The 25,086-nt window shown below is 35.2% G+C and overlaps 1 protein-coding gene across 5 annotated transcripts in view; it reads right to left on the reverse strand.

The window, feature by feature from the left end:
- The window catches only part of RBFOX1 (RNA binding fox-1 homolog 1), a 1,343,363-nt gene that overhangs the window by 291,923 nt on the left and 1,026,354 nt on the right, over positions 1-25,086 (reverse strand). For 3 of the 5 annotated variants that reach the window (XM_050906345.1, XM_050906344.1, XM_050906342.1), the window contains exon 1: positions 8,105-8,147. The exons of the other annotated variants lie outside the window; for them this stretch is intronic. The gene's annotated coding sequence lies outside the window, so the exon portion shown is untranslated. Of the gene's footprint in view, positions 1-8,104; positions 8,148-25,086 lie in introns of those variants that run through there. 5 annotated transcript variants of the gene reach the window in all.

The raw sequence follows: 25,086 nt of genomic DNA on the forward strand, positions 1-25,086 counted from the left end.
CTATTGCACTATTTTACAGCTAAAAGGACATCCATAAAACAGATTAAACTCTTAAAAGCAGTGTGTTGAACAATTACTTCAAGAGACTTTAGTAGTGTAAATATAGCTAATATTAATTGTAAAAGTAAATTTCTCATTGGTCTTTTATCCTTAATTTTCACACATTTCAAAGTAAGAAAAATATGACCCACAAATACTATGAATCCCTTACATTTGTATATTCATATTATTAAAACAAGAACATCAATGTTTTAACTATCCAAATCATCTATACACAGAGAAACAATAAACATACATAATTCAGTAGGGTAAGAGACCTAAAAAAGAAACAGAGTTCTTTAGCCTGATATATGCTACTTCAAGAGATGCAGGGGAAAGTCGCTACCAATTTTCATCCCTTCCAAGGATAACTTGTCATTATGTCTAAAAAGAAAAAAGGTAACAAAATGTGTTTTATTTTTATAAAAATAAAATCAATGTCTCTTCTTTAAAGCCATTTCCTTGTTTATACACACTGTTCTACCAAACCCAAGCCATTAATCATAACCACATTCCAAGTTACAGCTATATATACAGTAAGTACCACCACAAATTTGCCAAAGGTACATGAATGACTGTACACAATCTGACCTTCTATCCTCATGCACAGTGACTGTATTGCTGTAACTACTATGCAATTTCACAGAACAGCATATGCCCCATCAATATCTCATCTGCAAATTATTAATAACTTGATTTTTCTCTTATTCTACAAAAAACAATGTGTGCAATTGCAAAGCCCACTTTACCTACAGCATATGACATCTTCCAGTTGCCTCAGTGCTGCTCTGTTGGGTCAGTAACTGAACTCAGTTATCCCACACTCAGTTGCTGATATTATTAATTAGATATCAATTAACAACAACTACAAACCTTTTTCAAAACAAAAGGAGGCCACCAATCTACACAACCCAAATCAGCTTTTGTGGGAGTTCAATTAGAAACAAAAAGCTCTTCCACAGTGATAACAGATCCATCGGAGGTGCAATGCCTACTACATCACTTGAGAGGCAACACTCCTTTTTCCAACCTGTTTGGATTGTCAGTGTCACGGTATATAGCACAGGCAGAGAACTTGCAGATATGCACCCTCTCCCCACATCCAACGAGACTGCATTTAAAAAATACCAACAGCAAAGTGTTGATCAATCTTGAATATGCAAATAAAAACATGAAATCAAAGAACCTCTGAAACAAAGCAAAAAGAACCAACAGCATTTCTCACACAGCTGACCTACAAATACAAAAACACTTTCATTTACAATGCATTTATTTAGTATAACATGTTCCATTTAAAATCATCCACTCAATTTGTTGTGATCTGATAGTCAACTTCTACTTCTCAAAACCTAAGTTCAAATTTCATTTACAAACATTCAACCTAAAAGTTAACCTTTAGAATTATCACAGCAGACTGCCTAATCAGTCATACCTTTTCCATCAAGTAAAAAAAGACCCGAAAGAGATCATATGCAAGACAACACACCATTTTACACTTCAAACTTGTCTCAGTAGTACCGCACATTAACAAGTTTACACCTATGGAAGGCATACAGTATTACAAAGATTGTATGCCTCCAGATGTCAAGCATTTAAAAAAAAAAAATCACAACTGCACACTAAATTATCCATGTGAAGAATGTATTTTCTTCTCAACTTTATAAAATGAGTGATGTGCTATAAAGATAATTCAGGCAAGTGGTATAGAATCTAATAGTAGTGCAGTCCTTTCTCTAAACACTCCTTTTCTAACACCACATGAAAAAATAGCTCCCACGACTTCAAATCAGGAAAAGCAGCATATTATGAGCTTAAAAATAGAATGCTTCATTAACATATTTTGACAAATTACTAGCAACCATTAATATCTTTGCCTTTATTTGACATAGTATTCTATTTTCTTATATATGTGTGTTATGGTCTTTAAAAACAAACTAGGGAAATATCACTGTTGTTTTTAAATAATTTGTTTTGTCAAAAAGACTAAATAAAAGGTTTTCCCTCTATTCTTTTCAATTAACAGGTGACCTCTTATCCTTCCGGTGATATTTTCTTGTTGTGTTTCTAATTTAAGGTTTCTGTTAAGATTGCTCTTCTTTACTAGCTCTTTGCACAAAGATCAGGACATTACAGAGGCTCGTGCTTACCTCAGGCAAGTAAGAATCACTAATTTTCTATTAAGCACTGTGTTATGTCCATTGACTTCTCCAGTATTTCATACCCAATGTCTACAAAGACTCCGTAGTACAGTTAACCTCTTCAGCACCACTTAATACTTATTTCATAAGCATTCAACATTAACTATCTAGATTTTTCACAACATAAGAAGCAAAGAGCCCTTATTCCCACCCACGTGTTTGGGGTGGGGAAGGTAACAAAATAAATAAATTTAAAAAAATGTTCAGCCCTTAAAAAGTTAGAGACACTTCCAAACAGAAGATGGATGTTCCCTGACACATCTTATTTTCCCGGCCTACAGTACCTAGATATTCTGGAGAAAGCAAGACGTGGGGTGGGGGGATGGAAATAAGTCAGGCCTAACAACCTGATCTTGATTCAATTTTCTGCGAGTTTACACCAGTGTATCTCTTCAAAAATCACTAAATTTACTCGTGATTTTTCACTGTAGAAATCAAGGTTAGCATCCAAGCCTACGAGCCCTCTTTTCCCCCTCACACCCGAGACCCGATCTCCACTCGGAGGGTTTTCTTTTCCGGCGATCCTTGTACAGCTATACCAGGAACTCCATCTAGTGGAGACGCAGGTTATATCAACCTTAGCTTAAACCAGTTACTCAAATACAATGAGCTGTACCAGATTTTTGATGGTGTAACTGAATCTGCTACGCAATTTGCATAGTAAATAAAGGGTAGAAAAAAGTATTTTATCAGGACACTCGTGTCTCAAAAACACATGCCTACACCTAACCACAATAGTGCACTGAAGGCACAGGATGAGGTTCCAAAGCACCTTAAATTACTTTGAGATCACCATCGCCCTTGCTCTCTTCTGTCTATGTGTTCCCATCTACTTCTCATGCTAGCATTGGCACAAATGACTCGGTTGCCAGACAACTGGAAAGACAGTATGGCTGAGAACTCAAGTAGCAAAAGCTTTCAGAAAGCACTCGTCACCCAATGGCACAGGCATCATTGCCAGAACAAAGGAAGGACTGCACTATGCAGAGCAGGAAGCAATGAGTGTGGCAGCCCTGACTTAGGAAAGTTTAAGATGATGTGCAGTTACATTTGGGGGGCGGGGGGGGGGAGAAGTTTTATCTAAACTGTCAGTTTGGAGTACAGACTGAGGAAGCAGGGAAATGGACAGAACCAAGAAGGTGAAACAGAAATTGGTGCGGCAAGATCTTTCGTCAATCCCACTCCCACCTCACCTAGCACAAAGGTACGGACACTTCAACGTTTCATTTTCAGAAGCACAGGGTGCTCTCACCCACCATGCACTACTGTCATAACACCAAATAAACTTTTCCAGACATATACAGAGATTCTTTAAATCTGACACACTGGTACAAGCCTGCTTCACAAAAGAACCACTTTGACAGAAGTATCCAGCTATAATCACTACCATTTAGGTTATTCTTAATATCATAATGTTAGCAAGATGACATAAGCGTGTCACGTGTAGTATTGCCCTATAATATTCTTTCCAAAATACCAGATGAAAAGACATAACAATATGACCCTTAGAAAATTAACTCAGAATTAAATTTAACGACTCAAAAAAGTAATATACAAAATTAATGAGTATTAATCACAGAAAATTGTGTACAACTTGTTAAGTAGCTTAAAGCTTCAGTATGTAGGATGGGAGGGCTACAAACTACTCAGGAAAAAAAAAAGAAGTCTACAGTTTTATCTAAAGTGATGAAGCCTACCTTTACCTGCTGCCACTGTGGGCTGTTTGTTAAGTATCAGACAGGAGAAAGAGAGAGCATTTGAATAGTAAGAACATACTATATATATTTTACCTGAATTTGTTTTTATACAAAATTCTGTTTTCTTATTTTATATAGACACAATTCACCTGCAGTACTACAATCTCTATTTTGTTCACATCGAATACACTTATTTTAAACTAAAATTTTCGCGCAAATTCATTAATCAACAAAAGTTTGCCCCTATTTTTTGCTCCTTGATTTGCACCACCACATCTCATGCTTTGCTGCTGTTACGAAATCAGAAGGAAAGAATTTAACTTGGAGTGTTAAATAAGCAGCAGGAGCACATGAATTTAGAGCTTGTTTTCATGTGATAGTAATAAAAGTTAAAAAACCCAAACATCACTAAATGCTATATAGTAGGGCAGCATAAACACATCTTGCTGAAGTTTTAGGTTTCTGTGAAAGATTATTAGTCTCTTAAAAAAATTAAAAGAAAGTCAAATCTCAGAAGGAGAATAAATGATAGATTAATTATACTATTATGTAAAGGTTGTATCTTTTCTCTGTAGGAATTAAATTAACTGGACTTCAGCGCAGTTTCCTTCAATGAAACCACTTCTCCTTTTATTATTCTGTCTACAGCTGAGTATCTCTCATATATTCTGCCTGAATCTAAATCCACCAGACTTAGTTCACAATGCAGCAGCTCATTTTAATGTATAACAGCTAAATATTAACATGCTCATGTATCAAACCAACAAATCCTCCATTAACTGCAGCTGAATCTCTAAGTCTCCATTTCCCCTGTCCTTTCCTTAGAGTTTACAGCCTGCCCGCTCCCCATGAGTATGTGATCCCTCCAGTGCAATGAACAATACCTCCATGGCTCCCTTGAGGATGTTATTTATCATCATCTACCAGTAAACTTCAAAATATTCCTCATCATTTTGACACTACCCCATAAGAAGGACTAAGTCAGTTTTAAATTTAGCTCAATGACTCTTCAAAATCTAGCCCTTCATCTCTAATTCTTTCTTGTGGCTTTCAATCTGACTTTCAACTAAAACATCCTAAAATTTTTATGGCCAAGCCTGAAGGGTTCTACTTAAATACTCATCTTCATCCAAAGAGATAAAGAAACAGCTCAGGAGAATTAAAATGGTGGGTTTTGCAGCTTTGAGCTTCAGTTTATACTGAAGCAGTACCAAGGCTTTCCAAAGTAGCCAGCTATACACTCTCCAAAAGACCATTCCAGCAGAAAGAAGTCAGACGCCATGACCCACCCTCACTCCTATGCCAGAATCTATGAGGAAAAGGGACGGTTGTTTTGTTTTTTTCTTTTTAACTTAAGAATTTTGGCTCTATATAACCCTTGCAGAATTACATGCTTTGGCATAAAGGCAGCTTTGCACATGGAATTGATACAAAGCTGCCTATACAGGCCTGCTCATTAAGCCTTGGAATAGGCACAGAAGTACTGTGTGAGAAAGTTCAATTTTATATACAGAGTCAATATTGTGTCTCTTCTTTTTTTCCAGTTTATTCTATCTGCTGGTTTTGAAAGAAGCAGTTGCTTTTTTCTAACCATTTTTTCCCCTGAATCCTTCAGGGATCCTGTCCTCTCCATACTACCTTACCAACCGCTTCATTAGTGTAACCTCTATCAGGACTGTTCACGAGTCCAGCATCAGCTCCCTCCTCTCTTCACTCTCTAACTGGTATTTTTTTTATCTTTTCCTACTTCAATTGATAAGGTGTCACATTCAACATCTCTGAGTCTTCCTTTTCCTCAGCTAGTAACTAGAGTCTGCCAATTCTTCTACAATATTCTCTATAAGTTGTTTGCTTTCATCAACACTAATCAACTCTCTCTTGTTATGATGGCCATCCTTCACCTCTCCTACTTGTGTTTCCTTCCTCTCTGATCTTCTTTTATTCAATGAAATCCACACTGGTAACACTGAATTCACTCTTCTTTTTCCCTCTGCTGCTTTTTGGCGCTATCACCACTTCTTTTGCTTTCTGCAGAAAGTTCAGTTTCTCATCCTCCAGGATTCAGACCATTCAAGACTTGGCATAAAAATCTACTCCTGTTGAACATTTACACATGGATTACCTGACATTCCTTACTTTCTCTAAGACCCCTCTCAATATTCTGTCTCACACATCTACAACCAGACTCCCCTATGCTCTACTCATGCATCAAACAACCTTTTACTTCGGATAGGACCTTCACTTCCTTCACATCCTTTCAAATACAAATATTTCCAAGAAAGATAGCTCAAAACATAGAAGAAGTCACGTTGCACGTGCACAATATAACGGTTAGGCTCAATGTTTTGTATCAGAAATAGCCTGGACACTTACAAGAAGCAGGTATTCTACATCTGCTGTTAAGCATGACCACAAGCATAACAAGCAACAAGCAGTACTTGCACATTGTCCAACTTCCCTCTTACTCCCAAGAATCTTCCAGTCGTGATAGACACAAATATTCTTACACATAAAAAGAAAACATATACATTAAAGCTTGTTTATTCTAACTATGCTTATGTCAGTCTTAAAAGGTCTAGTTTGTGGTGTGTTTTTTTAAAATGAGAGAATATTTGCCTCAAATTACAACTAACAAAACTTTAGAGAGACCAGTTCACATTTTTCCTTTTCACTTGATACTCACAAAGATTCCCCTCCCTACAAACCCATTCATATCCATGTACTTTGAAGAAAAGTACTAACATTTTCAGCAAAATTCTCTCTGAAACATTTTTACACACATAAATAACACTTCCTCATTGCTTTTCTTGAATTATATTCGCCCTATTGAAACTAGTTCTACAGTTAAGACGCTGTGGGTGTATCTATTTCTTTAAGTTTTATAATTTGGCCATGAAATTCAGAATAATTTTAAGATAAAACTTAGCAACATTGAATTTTTAACACTAAAATGAAAAAAGATTATTACAAATATTTGAATTAAAGGAACTGTCACAGAAAATTGAAAATAAATTACTCTTAAAATTTAACTTATTTTTAGTGGCTCCAAATTGGTTTTGCATTTTCTAACTTGTTTTGACGCAGTACCTCCAAAGACTCTCGGAGTAAATCATAAATCTGAAGGACACTAACCAAAGAGGTTAGGTTTTGGCTTAATTCTGACTATATAGAAGCTTAAGAATGTATCCTGTCATAGCTTTTGTCAGGCAAGTAAACCTTGCTTTGTCATATCTCAATACAATATCAATACAGCATGATTTATATTAAATTTTTTTCATTAAAACTACATAGAATAATGCCACAAACCAAAAAACCACAGGAAAAAGATCTAAAAATGGGGTTATGAACAACTGCTTTTATTTGAATACATTCTTTTTTGTAAACCTGAATGATACATGAAATTCAGCTACTCAAAAGCTCTAAAAGAGTTGGAGAATACATCGGTGAGATCAGACAACACATCTTTATAAAGTGCCTTGACATAAGGTGCTAAATGCATTCTCAAAACCAATATGAAAGCATACAAACTATTGTGTTATGGCTTGTAGGGCTTCCCAGTATAGTATCTAATTGCTCATATACACAAAGAAGGCATTCTGTCCTAACTTAAATCTCCAACCTAGCATTTTCTAGCTTCACCCACCAAACCAAACTTCTCTGCTATGAAAGGCCTCTACACCTACGTCCCAAGAGCACAAAAGGAGCAGAAACTTGACTATTAGGCCAGACAGCTAAGTTAAAGCTAGCATGGGTAAGCTTGTGCCTTCCTCTCAGTGGTACTGACAGAGCACACACATGTTTCCATAGTCAGGAGACAGGAGACTAGTGATCTTCTCTAAAACACATGCTCAATTTCTGCTCAAAAAAGGCAGAAAAGAATACATCAAACAGATAACCTTATTAATTAGCAAATACTGTATTTAAATGAAGGGATAGGGGACTGACAAACATAGCTACTAATGTTTTTGAAGTGCTTGTTCAAAGCAATACAGAGCCAAGACTTTACAAGCAACTCACTTTTTAAGTTATGTTACTAAATCCACAAAGCACATACAACCAATAAAAAACACCATCCCATACACATCTTACAAATTATTACAAAGGTAAAGTTAAAATTTAAAATTAACTAAATTAAAATTGCCAAATTATTCACATCAGATACTAACATACCTGCTCTTCCTTATAACTAAACACAGCATAGCACAAGTTCTAATGCTTCCATGCATTTGCATCAGTTCTGACCTGTAAAGACTGCCTCTCAGAATGACTCCTTAGATCATTCTGCATGCCTGTTCAAACCTTTGGCCTCCGTCCTGAGCCTGCCATCACAGGTGCCAATTGTGATGAGGATACCTCTGCTGCAGGAGACTAATTGAGACCCGCCCCCGAATTTCATCCAGGCCACTAAACAGTCATCAGGTGCTAACATCAGGTCTCAGTCAACATAAGCCAGGTGACCTACACAGAAAGGGTTTCACATCTCATTACAAGTGTTTAGTGCCATCCAGTTACCTGAAAGTGAACTCTAAAGAGATAGACCATACCTCACTGTGTACATAATAACCTTCCTGCTCCAGAGACAATCTCAACCCTTATTAAGATGTAGCACATATCTTACTGTATCAGCTGCATTATGTGTATAATAGATGCAGTTTTAGTATTGGATCTTGATTTTTTTTACTAGAAGCCAGTATTATTGGTACCAAAATTGCATTCCCTAATTCTGATAGGAAACATTGCTGGGGTGTAAGAATCTTACATATCAATAAAAAGGTAAAATATATATTTGAACTGTCTCCACTGGAATACGGAATAGTTAAGAACAAAATTAGATGCAAGGACTCACTAGTAATCTCCAGACAGGGCAACTGCAAGATCTCACAGATAAACAAAACAGCAGAAAAACAAAAGCAAGATTAACTAAAATCAGCAGCTAGACTACAAATAACAAATAGTAAAAGTTCTGTAGTATTGTTCCATCCTCCATTTATTGTGAGCCAAACTCACTGAAACTAGTAGAAGTCTGAACACTCAGGGAATGCAGTCCTGGGCTCTCTGAACACAAAACACCTGCAGTGCTGCAGTTAAGTTAGCAGGAACATTTTTCTCAAGGATTTGGTGATCCTTTTAGAGTTAAAATACATGAAAAAATTCTCATTTTATCAGTTTCTGCAATAAAATATTACTAAAATAAGGGGCAATACTAGGACTGGATAATCATTTACACCTGATTCATATCACCAATCCTCAAAAAATCTGTCTCGACACAAAGTCAAGGTGTGCTTTCATTTACTCATCATTCTTACTTAAATATTTCAGAACCTACTGCTGAAAAGCCAATATGATTTTTGAGACTGAAATAATATGGAAAGAAACACGTTTGAAAAAAGCAAACTTTAACAATGTTATTTACCTAAATCTTGCCAAAATAATTCAATTGCCATAAAATAGACTTAGTCAAGGAACAAGATAGCCTTGCTGCATAATTCATCAGCCATTTTAATCCTGTTTATGAGTATCAGGTTCTCTACAGAAATGCTTTTAAAGAATGCTTAAGAAAAATCATTGCTAGTTAGGGATTTGTGAGATTTATTACTAACAGATAAAACAATAAACCAAACCCCACCCTATGGCCTCTGTAATGGAATATGATATTAATATAAAGAAAACCTATACCCCTCCCCTGAAATCATAAAAAAACTGCAAATGCTAATACTATACATGGAAAACTGAACTGAGTTAATAGGTTCTCCCTAGCATTTACCTTCATTGAAAAATACTACATGCAAAGAAGTGTGTGCTCAATTCTGAGATTGCTCTAGATCTCATTTATTCCATTCAAACTAAAAAAAACCATTTTGATCAACAAAATGGAGTTGTACACACAGGGTTAGTCCTAATTACTGGAGAAACTTTAGTTTTTTACTGTTTTTACTTTTTTCATACATACCCACCCCTAAATGATTTTCTATACCAACACATTCCCATATAAAGTGTACTGACAAAAGTACATTACATACATTACTAAGATTGTGAACGAAATACTCAAAGCCTATGAAACACCAGAACTAAGTTTATCTGTGTAATGTTGTGCTGGTTTCGGCTGGGATAGAGTTAATTTTCTTCATAGTAACTAGTATGGGGCTATGTACCCAGAGATAAAGATATGATATTAGGCTGATAGACCCTTAGTCATAGGCATGCACTGATATGAAATAGGTTAAGAATTGGCAGGCCTCAGGCTTCAAAAAAAATGCAGCAGACACCTCCACATAGAGTGAAGCAGCAGCCCTGAATCTATACTCAGCCCTTGATAATTCCTGTTATTCCTTCTGTGACACCACTGGAGACGTGTCCTTCACCTACATTCCAAAGAGCTTCTCATTCATCATTACAGTTACATCAAATGAACTTCGCATGTAAAGATACACACTCCCACTTAATGTCATTCTAACTGTGTATGTTTTCTTTGCCTGTACAGTCAAACAGCATGAATTTAACAAAAGCACTTTAGAACACTGTGCAAAATGAAGACCAGAGTATGAAGTGAATGTTTCCTGAGTAATGTATCCTTAGCTACAGAATTTATGAAGCTGAATATTAGTGAGTATTAATGGTTGAGGGTTTTTTTACTATTAGTTGAACATTTTATTCTTGCACTTCAGTTTTAAATTCACTAGAATGTTTTGCTTTTTGCTTCAGAAGAGTTAACTTTTTTTAGAAAGCATTGGCGGTTGTGTCCCGTAAGAAGTTCTGTATAGAAGCAACAGTGGTAACGTACCATAATTATCAATTATTTTTTCTTGAACATGTTAACTACATAACATTTATTTGCCTTCCAGAACTGTAAGTATTTTTGGTTTTTTCATTTCAAAAGATCTGGAATGTATATTTTCGAGTCTGCAATATACAATTTGCTTTTGATTGTATCTCCTAGAAGTGTTTCTGGGAAACATAATAATGTTTCCCCCTAAATACTCTCTACATACTTGGGAACCTTCTTCGATAATTTACATGTAATTAAACAAAAGCTGCTAAGTTAAAAAAACCCAAACACACCAAACAAACAGAAAAAAGAAAAAGCATCCTGATGCTTTTTTTAGTATATATATTAATCAGAATATTTTCCTCTATTAAAAAAAAAAATCTATTTATGTATTTATATAATCTTATTGTAGTTCAGAACAGAGGTGAGGTATTCAAATCTTATTCATTAACTACAAAGCCAGATACTTAACCTGGACTGAAATAACTAATCTGTATAGGAGCTCCGAGTTCAGATTATCTAACTAACCTCAAATGCAAAAATGACACATTATCTATGTAATTATGAAGAAAACACCCAGGAACTGAGATGAAATTCATTGAAAATGGGTACCCTGACACAGAATTCACAGCTGGAAAATACATTCATTTTCCTGTTTAAATAAATATTGCCTCTCACTAGGAAAACCAAAAAGGAAAGCTGTATTGCATGACAAATATACATGTTTTGGCAGTGTATGTTGTCTCTGCCTGCATATATCACATTCATTACTATGGCTTAGGGAGGATAGAATGGGTTAGCTACACAGTTTAATGTGTTGATGTCTCTTTGTCCTTTTCCTCCCTGGGTAAGATGAAAAATGATATGACTTTTTTTCATTAGTAATAATGAATGCCTTTCTTGTTGACAGTCCTTGCTGCCAAGTAAGATGCCTTGAACTTTAATTGTTATGATGCAAGATTTCTGTTCACATGGAAATCAACCAAAAGGATCACATAGGAGAAACTTAATACCCAGTTTCTATAATATCAGTTGTTATATTCCTTTTATAGCCTTTTTTTTTTTTTTACTCCCTCAGTATTTTTTTTTCCAACACACATTTGGTACCAAGACAGACTGGGGAAAGCCTGATGTATCCCCTTATTGCATGGCACCAAAAAAGACTCTTAGTGATTTCTAAAACATGACACTGAACCAAAAGGTGATCTGAAGCGATTTTCCTCTGTATTATTATTCCCAGAAGTTACACAGCCCTGGCACTCTTAACAGAATTTAGAAATCCATCAAATTCCAGTTGCCAATGACTTTTGTGGGTTTGTGTGTATATATATACACACACATATACACAATATAATTTCATATATTAAAAAAATGATCCTGGGAGATACATACATACACGTATATGTATTATTATTATTAATCATGTAAAGTAAACAACATGCGGTATTGTCAATATACTCTCTGATTCTCTTCTATTTTCTTAGTCTGCTAGCAACAATTATAAGAAAACTTCAGATTATGAGCCTCTGTTGGCTGGAAGTGTATCTGGAGTAAAAGAGTGGCTTTCTTTCCTTTCTCAGGTATCCTCTCTCCCAAAAAGTTTTACCTGCTTCTAAAATCTGTTACACATCTCAAGGGTTAGCCTGGACTGGTAATAACTATAAAACTGGTAATAATGATAAAAGGTGAATGATAGTCCCAGGTTTGTGCTTCCCTATCTCTTGATGATGTTCTTGATGCTCTAAGCCACAACAGAAGGATGGCTGAAGTTCAGATCAAAGCTGCCATTCCAAACTGAGAATACAACTAAGAAAAAAGAACTCAAAAAGGAGCAGCAGGGAACAAAATTAAATACCAAGTACCAACTTACAGGCAAACTAGTTCTCATTCCCCACAATAATATTTAAATTTTTGTAGAAAACTCTGTTATCTTCATATTACAGTGGAAAAATCGGGGGGGGGGGGGGGGGGGGGGGGGGGGGGGGGGCGGGGCAGCGCTGGCCTGCTTAGGAGGAGGGGGAATAACAGTACCAAACAGAAATTTATTTCTCTAAACAAAAGCTTAAATTAGGCAAAAAGTACCAAGATGTTGTCATGAAGGATGACATAATAAATTTTGTTTCTAATATGTTTATATTTAGATTAACATAACAAATGCATTCTATTATAAATATATCACATTTATAAAACTTAAGAAATACAAGGTAAAAATAAATTCACTAACACTTAATCTCACACAACTCAGGAGAATGTGCATTTTACTAAATAAAATTTTAAATATTTTATTTCATGAATAAACTTCTGTAACTTAGAATCTTCTAAACATTCCTGAAATTACCAATGAAGGGCTCATGAAATTATCAATTAAGCTTACTATTAGATATTAGAAATATGGGTAGCAAGACATTTCTTTATAAGAACTGGGAACCTCTCTAAAATAAATTATTCTTCAGATCTGCAGTATATAGCGGTATCTGAAAAACTTTTTTTTTTTTTAAAGTTTTATTGAAGGAGACATTCTTCCTTAAAGTACATGATATGACCAGAATGTACATTCCACAATGTCATTCTTAGTCTCTGTGCTTGAACTTAAGTCTCTACACTGCTTATCTGATGAGTTTATATTCTATCAAAGTGTCCTGGTTTTGGATGGGATAGAGTTAATTTTCTTCTTAGTAGCTGGTGCAGTGCTGTGTTTTGGATTTAGCGTGAGAATAATGTTGATAACACACTGATGTTTTAGTTGTTGCTAAGTAGCGCTTATCCTAAGCCAAGGACTCTTCAGTTTCCCATGCTCTGCCAGCAAGCAGGTGTGCAAGGAGCTGGGAGGGAGCACAGCCGGGGCAGCTGACCCGAACTGGCCAAAGGGATATTCCATACCATGGAACGTCATGCCCAGTCATGCCCAGTATATAAATGGGGGGGAGCTGGCCGGGAGGGGTGGATCGCTGCTGGGGCATCAGTCAGCGGTTAGTGAGCAATTGCATTGTGCATCACTTGTCTTTTCTTGGGTTTTGTTTCTCTTTTTTTTTTTTTTTAATATTCCTTTTCCTTACAATTATTGTTATTATACTATTATTATTCTTAGTAGTGTATTTTATTTTATTTCAGTTGTTAAAATGTTCTTATCTTAGTAGTATATTTTATTTTACTTAGTTATTAAACTGTTCTTATCTCAACCCACAAATTTTACCTTTTTTTTTTTCCTCCTCCCCATCCCACTGGGAGGGGGGAGGGGGAAGTGGCTGCGTGGTGCTTAGTTGCTGGCTGGGGTTAAACCACAACACAAAGGATGTTTGCTCCTTAAAAAAACCACACAAAACCTCAAATACATTCAAAAGCATCATTCTGATTGTATTTCTTATATCACACACATAACTTTTAATCAGAAAATTTTTACGTTCTTTTGTTTTGAAACAAAAAATCAATCACTAGAAGCTTCTTTTCTCTTCAGCACTCACAAATATCCTGAGTATAGTGTGCCAATGCTTACTTAGATATACAATATTTTGTGTGTGCTATCACTATCATAAGTTACTTTTGGTTTATGCATAGCCTTTGTCAAACTAAACCAAATTTTACTTGAGTTATGTCCCATGTAATTTTAACTTTTACTCCAGTAAGAAATCCAAATCAGATGCTTGAAGAAAAACAGTAGTTCAGTTTAAATTTAGGAATTTCTGTTTTTCAGCACAAGAAAGATGCAAATGCTCAACAGTCCTGAACCTTACACATAATTTTTATGTTGCTTTATTGTTAAATAGAACATGGCTATGTAACTTACTCAAAGTAAGTTTACAAACACAAGTTTGCTACTAGCAGTGAGGAACTGCAATGCAGGGAATAATGGGCTTTTGTGGGGGATGAACATTGTAATTTATTGTTGTCTTTATCTGTTGTTGTTATTGTAAATTTAGCATTTGCTAATATAATTTCAGTAATTGTGAGATACAATCTGAAAAATAAAAATGACAAACACATTTAATATAATGAGTTTACTGACCCCAAATAATAAAATACTTGATTATTTTAGTGCCACCCCCACAAAAAAGCTGATATGCAGTCTGAAAACTACTTTCTTCACTGTAGGTTTAAAAAACGAAATAGCACAAACATATTAGAGGGTTTCCACACCTGCTGCAATGTAGACAGTTGTAGTTAGGGCTGGAGAGAGATGAGGTCAGTGACAGGAAGCAAACTGTGATTAAGTAATTCTCAATATGATGCCAACTATGACCTTTGGATTCCATTTCAAATCTAGCTATCATGTTATCAAAATAATATAGTACAGGATGGATACTGTTTTGCTAATATGATATATAGATTCCTAATAGGAATTTCGTACTTACAACTAAATTACAGATATGCCAACTATGATATATTTTTATGTGCATGCGGCACAGTATTTCATAACATGCTACAGCAATTTTTTTTCCCTTGACATACAAAAAGACTGAAGAAAAAAATAATAAAAGATTCAAGCTGAATAACATGGCAGTGCTCGCAACCTGAGTTGATTTTGTACACCAAATCCCAAATGGTCATCTTTCATTAATAGATTCTTATTGGGGAAGTGTTAGAATCTTAAAAAATCTTGCAGAGTGTATTAAATGACATTCGGTTAAACAATACAGCGGTAAGTTACATGGACTAAGATTTGATTTGCTATTAATATATAAGAGGTTGGAAAAGACACTACAAAAAACTGCTGTGTCTCTAAAATACTATACTCCAAATGGTAGCTTGTCTGTGTGAAGCAAGTTATGGTGTCTTCATTGCGAAGGTGAATTTTGAAAAACAAAATGATAGTTTCTTTCCAAAAGTAAGCTGTGAAATATTGATTCATGCATCATGTTACTAAAAGCTAGGCCTTCTAACTCTCGGTAATGATTATGTGAATGAAAACAAAGATATGAGATACCAACTCAAAATAATCACACATAGAAGTCACATTTTTTAAGCTACCTAATTTACTGTGAATCTGGAGGGACGCAAGGAGCTGGAAAGAGTGCAAAATCCATCATTTATAACTTGCCTAAAATTTGTTTTTAAGTGACTTATTACAGAGGAATTACAAAACCATCACTTGTTCATTTGCTTTTCAGGCAGGTACCTAAAGGGATACAAAGTAACAGGCAGGTCTACTTTAGCCCAACTGAAAGCAACAAACGGATAGTCATCTGGCCGTATCTCAAGTGTATGCAGTACTAAAAGTTCATTCAGTGGCGATAATATAATAGAATCTGCTGCTGGTGGAACAGCTGTGTTATTGATACTTGCATTTGGATTCACTAGAGAGAAACAGATTTGTTTGTCAATGACAGCTTTTGATCGTTCTGCAAGGAAATCATAAGTAAAAAATGGCAGTTATCTCCAGTTACAAATTATCTCAAAAATGTGATATGCTTAAATTAAATATGTAATCTTACCCCTTGCTTTCATCTTAAAGCACTACAAGGTTTTAACACACTAGAAAATACACCCGAAGATAATTTCTTCTTCCACTGAAATGCTGGCCCCTTGCAGTTACAAACACTAAAACAATAATTAGTCATAAGCTCTGAAATTATGAAAAAAATACATCCTCTTTCAAACAAATAGTTATGAAGAAAATATTTTAATTATGCAAGCAGGACCTTGATTAGGTTTACTGGGGATAATCACCTCTAAAGAAAACATTCTAAGACAGAAACCGATTAGAAACTTGGAGCATTCTTCACAACCCAGTACCCACACACTCACTCTCTGCCACGTCCTCTAAGTGTCCCACCTACTGAATTCTTGAAAGAATTCCTCATGTCAATGAAAGTAAATTTTGAAGGAAAACCTTCCTTCATTCCTTCAATTCCTCTATCCCATGCACACTCAGTAATGAGAAAATTTTTTCCGAAGCAAGATAACTGACTCCTCTACACAGAAATTTCAAATTTGTTACAAATTTGGGGGTTATTTTCAGATTTTGTTTAAATGAATAAAATTTAGAAGCAAATTCCCCTGATATCAACAGATCAGAGCAGTGGATATGCTACTATCAGTAATCTAGTTGATAAAGGAAAAATTACTCATTAATTGCATGTAGTGTGCAGGATTTGTGCCAGAAGCCTACTACTCTGTTTTGTCAAGTCTATTTCAAGAAAAAACATCCTCAGAAATCTTAGACTGAAACACAAAACCACCTCAATCTTTATCTTTTTCCAAACAGGTGTGAAATGCAGCTCAACTGAAAACAGTGCAGTTCTAACTTGCAAGTGAATTAAGCCTTATACAATGATAAATAAAATGTTCAGTAATGTGCTTTTGGTGTGACTGAATAAGGCATCTAGACAAAATTGAGAACTATAGGAGAACACTAAATCATTTTAAAAACATGCATGAACTTTAGAATGATGCTGTCATCAGATTATTTATATTCTAGACAAACAAAAGTGCTATATATTTTAGGTCTTTCATGGCAAAACAAAAGCTTTACACAAGTAAAATTAAGTATTTAGATGCTTTCATGCAGGATTTGTTAGTTCATATTTTGCCCTGTCTCTATATTTCTCTCAATTTCAACTGTATTTTTGTCATTTTAGCTTTATACTGTGTGGTACATTTGTTTCATTATATATTAACTGATGAGCAATCCGAATTCATGCAGAACTGGATATATCTGAGAAAACTTATCTTCACAGGATCATCAAACTAAACAAAAACAGGACCCAAGAAATGTAGTAGAAAAGCTCAGTTTCGTACTATTTAGACAAAAATATCTTTACACACCTTTAATGCTTATCTGAATTAACCATGCTATAGAACACAATTAGCCTATAGAACAGCCAATAGTAAAAAGGAAGTTATTTCACACAGTAAGACATACACTTTAAAAAGATTTTCTTAGTATTCTTCCTTTATAAGTACATATAAACCTTCACCATACAAATAATCATGTACAAGAACATATTTCCTTGTTTTCCAGACAAATTGTATAAATTATACTATTTTCAGTGGTCTCAAAAAAAAAAAAAAAAAAAAAAAGACGACTCTTTTCTATCATCACCAAAATTTGTTCTTTGATCTAACTGTTAAAACACTGGCTACACCGTGCTTACCTCTTGCCTTAATCAGGGCAATGCCTCTCTTTCCGGGTTTCTTACGTATTTTTTTTTTCCAGCATTAACCCTAAAATGCTGCTGTTAGCCATTACTGCATCTACCAAGCCACAAACATTTTTCATACTTCTTCAGCTTGAAATTTGCCACTTGTCCCTAATTTTTGCTCTCTCGTTCTGCCAACTATTCTGAGTATAGCCATCAAAGCTTTCTCTTAGTAACCTTTTTCAATTTGTTCCAGAGCAGCTAAACATACCAAGCATTCAAAATGTCACAGAATAAACAGCTCCAGCTCAAGTCTTCCTCCTATCATGCTGATCTGTGTACCAATTTAACAAAACCAACCTTTACTTTATAGTCACATTTGTTAATGTAGTATAAACCTACATAGTTAACTATGAATTGATTTTCTTGTCCTACTTAAACAGATTAAGCAAAACAAACAAACAAACAAAATCTGTAACCAAATAAATATCTACCTGCAAAGCTGCACTGATTTAAAAGCATATTTGTAGGTAAACAAATATACATTATATTGTAAGATTTGCATAACCAAGTAACAGGACTGATTCAACATACAGAACAAATCAGAACGATTCTATATTGTTAATACAGAACACTTGTAACCCATCACTTATTCTGTGTGGTATCAAGGAGTTTCTGGCACTAAGGCAGAGGGGAATGGTGGTTGCTGGTAGCTGTCACACACCTCTTAGTATGACTTTATATGATGTTTAGGCGTTTACAAGTTGTTGTTCTGCTTGTGGGAAAAGGGTTTCAGATGAATAAGAATGGGGCAGTAAGTATGGAGGGAATAATGCATCCCTAGGGACCTGTACCACATAGATTATAATATTGAAAACACTGGACTGTTTTCCTCCTACCAGAATTCACAGAACTGCTCAAACAGAGGTCTTAATCGCCTGACATAAAAGAGCCATCTCAATTCTACTTTTTGTGAAGTGGTAAATTATGTGCTCAAAATGTTCTAGTGAGCCAGAACTCAGATTTTTGAGTAATATTTCAAAGTGTGATGATAGGGTAGATCAATAGGATAAAGTATATAACCAACTAAGATAATACACCACCATCTGCTATAGATACAGGTGTAAAAATCCACATATATTGATTTAGTAGATGTTTATTCAAGCACACAGAAATTAGTCTTTTTGTGATAGAAGCAACAGAAAGAAAAGAGAAAGTCTGAAGCTACTTAAAACTTATGTCGAATCCTTTCAGCACACACCAAACATTGTATTTTCAGTTTGTTGGTTGAAATGTTCATATTCTCATAGTGAATTATGTTTCAGGAGTCCGTTTTCCTTGAAACAGAAGGTAAGTTTTCAAATTCTTGTTATACATTAATTACACCTTATGTATTTTAATACCTAGCTAGCTATAGGAAAGTTACCTTACTAGCTTTTACAGTAAATGCAAAATTCTTTACTTGAGAAGCCACCCACATATAAAACCACTAACACAAACGCTGACAGTCTGACATCCAATCTGTTTCCAACCTACAGCCACAGAAATAGAGAGCTGCAAATTCCAAAAATAGATCACTAACATTTTCCCTAGTTTAAAGTACTTTTAAACTTTTTTTTATGACTCAGAAGCTTTGCCCCTGCTTGTTTGATCCTTCCTCTAACTCATTAACACGTATAATTAAAATGTAACCACCTAAAGTTTTTGTATTGGGGTTTTCAAAGAACAGTAAGGCAACTGACTGTCACTGAAATTCAAGGCACTGAGTTCTCAATAATTTTCTAAAAGCTCACCTTTAATAGCTATAACTGTAATGTGACTACATCAGTGACAACAATTGAGCGATGAGTTCTGTGTTGATTTCCAAATAGCCAGTAACAAAAAAGTCTTAGGATATTAAATCTCTCAGATAAGAGAGAAATGAAAAGCAAAAGGAAAGAAAAAACATTTAAACATAGGTGGAGTTCAGCATGAATACCATAAAACACCAATGCCTATGATAATGCAAAATTCAAAACATTTTTGTGATGTAGCATAAACAAAAGGTTTTAATGAAACAGTAATAAGATATTTGAATAATTTGTTCTGTGAACTGCAAACTGCAAAATACTGGGAAGATTTATCACTCACAGAATACAGTTCAAAGTGTTGGAAGAAGAAAAACCTGAAAATCAGACTTTATCCATTAATCAAAGCAATACAAAAACTACTACTACTACTACTAAAAATGCAAGCAAAGTGATGAAGTCTGGTAATGAAGATGATGAAAACAGTACATTGAGTAATGCCAAGTCCTGCATCTGAGGAGGAATAGCCTCACGCACAAGCGCAGGCTGGGGAACAACTGGCTGGAAAGCAGCTTTATAGAAAAGGACATGGAAGATCAGGAGGACAAGTTGAACACAAGCCAGCAACGTGCCCTTGCAGCAAACTAGGTCTCCAGCATCCTCGGTTATGTTAGAAAGGGCCTGGTGAGCAGATCACAAGGGAGGTGATCCTTCCCCTTTAACTTAGCATTGGTGAGGCCACACCTGGAGTACTGTGTCCAGTTCTGTGCTCCCCAGTACAAGAAAGAGATGGACATGCTGGAGTGAGTCCAGCAAAGGGCCAGAAAGATGATTAAGGGAACGGAGCATCTGACGTACAAGGAGAGGCTGAGACAACTGAGACTATTTAGCCATGAAAAGAGAAGGCTCGGGGGTATCTTACCAATGTGCATAAATACCTGATGGGAGAGAGTAAAGAAGATGGAGCCAGACACTTCTCAGTGCTGTCCAGGCAAATTAGAAGAGACAATGGGCACAGACTGACAAACAGGACATCCCATTTAAAGATAAGAAAACATTTTTTACTGGGAGGAGGATCTACCAAACATTGGAACAGCATTTCCACACAGGTTGTGGAGCGTCTGTTTTTGGAGATACCCAAAACCTGGTCCCTATGTACCTGCTACCCCATGTAGCTGATCCTGCTTTGTGCAGAGGGGGTGGATTCATCATTCTCCAGAGGCCCCTTCCAACCTCTGTCATTCTGTGATTCCATAATATTAAAACTCTGAATCTTTTACTGAGTGTTGGAATAACCAGCCACTTACCTTTTATAAATTACCAAACACATATGAAATGATTCAAGCCTCTATGGTATACTGCTTTTAAATCTTTAAGAATTCAGTTACAGCTACTCCTCTTAACAGTCAGAACCTGCACCTGCCTATGTTGTTATAACTTAATTAAAATATATATGAAAGCATCAAGAAAAATTAAAAGGAAAAAGTGTATTGAGTTTATGTGGCAAGGCCTTGGTGGTGAAGTCTGTGAAGCACTGAAGTGTAAAAAGGTGAAGTGAAAATAAATTTAGACCATCTATAATAAGGAGAAGAACAAGCAATGAAGAAAGAAAGAATAAACTCAAATGTAATACTGGCAAGCTAAAACATTTCAGTGATGACACACTTGGAATTTCAAATCCAAATGATAAGAGACTTTATTCTAGGATAAGGCATCTGAAGATTTAACTCCAAAAGAACTACAAAGATCTATACATAGACATTTCTTATGATAGAAAAACCTTAAATTGCACAGTGCCAATTCTATCATCCTGTCAAAATCTTTATAATTTATTAAAAATTTTAAAACTCCACTTCTGCTAAAATGTAAATTATATTGATGATTACATCTTGCTAGTTCTTGTCCTCAGCAATAATTACTGAACCTAAAAAAATGGACCTGAAGGTTTTAAATAAGAACTCGGAAGGCAATAATCCTCTTTTGTCCAGACCAACTCTAACCACAACTTTGCTCTTACTCATAATTCTTCATGCTATGACACTGATATCTTTTCAACAGCTTTAGTATGTACTGAATGCATGAAAGACATAGGATACTGAAACTTAAAGTAGGGAAAAAATCCTTTAGTTCTGAGACAGATGATAGCTTCTGAAGTCTTTTCAACTTCCTCCTACTTACTGTGCTTCATTTCAGAATACAGCACTATCATACAAAAAAGGCTTGCTCTGTCAATGGGATAGCATATTGAACGAGTATTCATCAAAAACCTTTATTGTCTGCCTTAAATTGGGTCTTTGCAAACATGTTTGACAGCTGAATCATAAAAACAATCTTCTGTGAACTTTTTTAAGCTTTGGAAAGTGATATTTTAAGTCTACAGTTCACCTCAAATTGTCTCCCTCTTTCTGATCAATATATCTTTAAAGAGTTTTCCCTGAATTAATTAGCACTTTTATTTCATATTTACTACTGTTGTATTTTCACTTTTAAAAAAAGAATTTTGACTGTTCACAAGATCTCTGTTTCCCACAAATGTTTCCACAGAACATACAGACTTGAAAACAGAAGAGATGAAAATTATCCAAAGTCAGTGTTTATCCTCCCACCCAATTCATACACACGCAGCCATTTGAATATGATAATACACCTTTTATACATATACAGCTAGCTACTAGCTAACCATAAAAGACTACCAGTTACTAGTTACAGTATACAGTTTCCAGTGGCCCCACCATCACTGTAGGCCACTCAAATTATTGCAGGCACTTTTTCTAACAGTTTAGAATGGTTAGGCCTACTAACAAAAGTCTGACTACTGATAACATGGACAGAAGTTATTCCTACAATTTAAAAAGAAGCAATCAAACAATATTTGGATGCATATATAGATATATTATCCTGGTATAACAGAATGATATGAAGAATCACATAAAAGAATTCGGTTTAAATTGTAAAAATTAATTTGCCAAATGTTACTTTTTTGAACCTGCTATGAGGAATGTCATTGCAAAGAGAACACATCAAGAATTTGTTTGATTTACAGAGGAGATCTGACTTAGGAAAAGTTAGACAAATTGTTGAAGTTTCACTATTGAAAATACTAAAATAAACAAACACTGTAAGAAGTATGAAAGGTAAACATTTATTTTCATAATCCTATTATGTGTTGCTCTGGTTTTACTTTGCTCTGTATTATTCTGCCTCCTTCCCTGGTCTCCCCCTTTTTCTGTTCCATCCTGCCCAAATGCCCACATGTAAACAGATGCATATTGTTATACATACATGTATGTGTTCAGAAATGCCTGTGTCCTTTCTAAACTTGTTACTAATATACCTGATGCAAGTTAGCCAAGAACACCGCTATGAAGAAAGGTAAAGGGAAGAGAGGGAAACATGCTGTATACACACCCCAAAATAATTACACTTGCCCAGCTTTTCTTCCTCTTTGGATGACAGGCAGAAGGCACAGATGCCAAGCTGTGGAACTTAATTTTCCAGTGATGGCATCTGGCTCTTTGGCACACTCCACTGACATTTGTGTTGGCTTCTTTGCCGTTGCCTCTGGGTTTGTTAATGGGTTAAGTTGATGATAGGATGTTGTCTGATCCTGGATGCCACGTTTCTTTTAACTCACCTTTGATTCTATTCAATTTCTGTAAGAATAAAGCTGCCTTCATCCTCCTAAAATCTTTGTACTTTAGCTGACATATGTAATGATGTAATTTAGGATAGTCCTGTTGTGCTAATGGATAATTTGGATAGGGCAAACCACTTCTTTGTATATTTTACACTTAAAAAATGATGTCTGCCAAAACTTAATACAAATACTTTACTCAAGGACACAGTTTTCTTTTGTGATCTTAAAAAAAGAACTAAAACTCTGAAAGTACTGTTACAATGAAAAAACCCAAGCATTTTCAAAATACGATTATATTTCTTTATAATCCCTTGTCTTGTGTTCAAAAAAATCATAGTATCCTTCTCTATATATTGCAGGAAATGTTGATGGAACATTTATATTTTAAAGTAACAAGTCAATATGCTGCTTTAACACATCACAAAAGGTAACTCCAATGGACTTATCTTACAACAACATGGTTTCTAGTTTAGAAATATCAGTTTATATGACAGTAATTACTAAAACAGATGGGCAAGGAGCCAAAAAGTGGCATCACATCGACAACGGGCTGAATGCAACTGGGAGCTGCGGAGCAGAAAGGAGCTATGCCAGACTGTGTGGCAGCTGAGAATCTTATTGGTGACCATTTGCTGTGCAATCTCAGACACATCTAAAAAATTATGCATTCCCCATAGATTTCATGCTAAAATGGTAAAGAAAAAAAACCTCTGTCTGAACTTGAACACAGTATGAGCTGACAAGTTCTTTCCTTTGAGTACTCAAGATTTTCCTTCTTGCACTTCCTTGTTCCTATCTACCATTCATAAGATTGGCTTCACATTTTAGATCAATATTGCAAGATGTTACATTAGTGACAGTCAAAACAACAACAGAGGTCTTCAGACAGAATTAACCAATAGATTCAAAATATTCCTAAAACTTAGCCAGGAAAAAACCAAACCACCACATAATATTTCTTCCCTTCAGGAAATACATTTAATACTGGCAAAATATTGACAAGCAGCACTTTGCTAAAATAAACAGAAATAAAAATCTAGACTCAAAAGATAAATTATCTCTTAAATGACTAGAAAAATGCAAAGCAAAACCAAAAGTCCTTAACTCTATCATGTTCCCATCTGAGAGATTTTTGGGTTTTTTTCTCCAAAAAGTAGTTCACACAAAACTTTCATTTAAATCTTTCTGCTGACTAGTCAACCACCATACATTTTAGAAAATGCATTTTTCTAATTATTATTGGAATTGCCCATCATTACACAGAATGCTAACAAGCTAGCTGAGTAGATTAAGATCAATGTTCACATGAATTGTTCTCTTACAGTAATTAATAGCTTCCAATTGTTAAGACTGGTACAGTCACAATAAAGCATTATCTTCAGTCCAATCTGATATCTAATGTTATTTAGATTATGAACAACTTTTAATAAAGAAATCCTTTGGATATAAAAGGGTTCGCATTTCCTTCTGAGTCTCTCAACAGGATATTCAGGCAGTTAGCCTTGCAATTAATCTTAGCAGTTCATTCATTTTCCAAACATACTTGCCTATTGACTTCTACAGAAAAGTGCTCATTCACTCACTTGGTTACATTAATTATACATAGGAGATAAAGCCAAGGAAATCTGCAAGACACCAGAGACTCCATTAGTTTTCTGTGTAAATTCCAAATTTGTTTCATGTAAACAGAATGAGGCATATTATTGACACTGGTAGGTTCCTGTCCAAACAGTCTTCTGATTATGCCTGCAAGTTAGGTTGATAGCACATCACCTTTGCAATTGTTACAGCAATACTTACAGACTCTATACAAACCTCACCAAGAGATTTCTGATATTTTATCTGCCTTTCAGAATTTCAGAGGCAGGAAACAAGCTGTACAACAC

The sequence above is a fragment of the Gymnogyps californianus genome, chromosome 15 (genome assembly GCF_018139145.2).
Source record: "Gymnogyps californianus isolate 813 chromosome 15, ASM1813914v2, whole genome shotgun sequence".
Lineage (NCBI taxonomy): Eukaryota > Metazoa > Chordata > Aves > Accipitriformes > Cathartidae > Gymnogyps > Gymnogyps californianus.